Consider the following 1,334-nt stretch of genomic DNA (forward strand, 5'->3'; position numbering starts at 1 on the left):
ATGCATTATACATTACTGGGAAAACTCAAGGTCTGATTAACAGAAATGCAACTTGAGTTGCCACAGTGAAAAGTTATGGTCTCTTTGTGTGTTCCCACATTGAAGGCAGTTTATAAAACTTGACTCCCTTGATTGAAGGGAAGGCTGTGGCACCTTGAGAGAAGACCTGTAGTCATTTATGAGGACAACTATGTCCTGGACAGAAACGTAGAATGGACACTAACTCTGAATCAACAATAATTTCTAGGGACTAGAAATACCACTGTGGTCTCCTGAACAAATGGAGGACAACTTATAGACAACAGGGTATAAATTAAATTTTGCCCTGAATTTATCTCACAGTTGACTCCGCTATACAAAAGAGTCATTCTGTGTTTTTTTCTTTAGTTTCTGAATTTATGGTTGGAACATGTATACTTAGCAACTGGTAGAGGGTTTACATCAGTCCCTGACCCATGGAGGAAAGGTTAATGTAGTAAAAAGGTCTAAGAGAAGGCGATAGAAAAGTCTCCTACTAAAATAATAACACCCCCTTTGTGGAAATTATGAAGATTAGCGCTTCCATTAAAGACTTGGATATTGCAAGTGGTCGATTCTTATTATATCCTTGTTTAACTTGCTTGCTTTGTGAGTAGAAAAGACAGATGGATTTGGAAAATGCCTGTGAATCATTGAAAAGTTAAGTAAGTGCTAACTCCAATGACAATTACTTTTCCAGGTGTAGCTTTGCTGGAGAAAACTGGCACAATCCCTGATATTTGAGGTATAGCTGAAAAATGTTTGTCCTATAGCTATTAGCAAGGATCTTTTGAGCAGAAAATGGCAAGAATTCCAGGTGTCATACTAACACAAATGCACACTAAGAGGTAGAAGAAAAACTCCACAAAGTTCAGGAGTCTGACAACTGGTCCCATTTCTGAGGAGCATTTAGACATATCTACACTAGACAAGTTCCTGCACCTTGTACCACTTTAACTAAATCAGAGGCACAAGGCTCCATGAAACTCTGGGTGTTGGAGACAACATGTGCTGCATTTGGCTGTGCTAGTCTGACTTATTTCTTGAGAAACTGAGTTTTGAGTGGGACCCAGGACAAGAGAAGACACTATATTAGGTCTAGTCTTCAAGGCAAGGTCTGTACCACTTAGTAGATTCAAGTGGCAAATACAGACACTGAACAAAGCATTTTGCTTGGGTAGAGAATGAATGCTTAATATATAAGAGATTTACTTGAGCTATGACCTCCCTACCCACCATGAACTTAATGCTTTCTGATCCAACAAATTGAAAGCCTGGATGTATGCATCTGTAATCCATTATGAAATGCAAGTAGT

This window comes from Otolemur garnettii, unplaced genomic scaffold (assembly GCF_000181295.1).
Source record: "Otolemur garnettii isolate 467f Iridium unplaced genomic scaffold, OtoGar3 scaffold00014, whole genome shotgun sequence".
NCBI classification, from domain to species: Eukaryota; Metazoa; Chordata; class Mammalia; order Primates; family Galagidae; genus Otolemur; species Otolemur garnettii.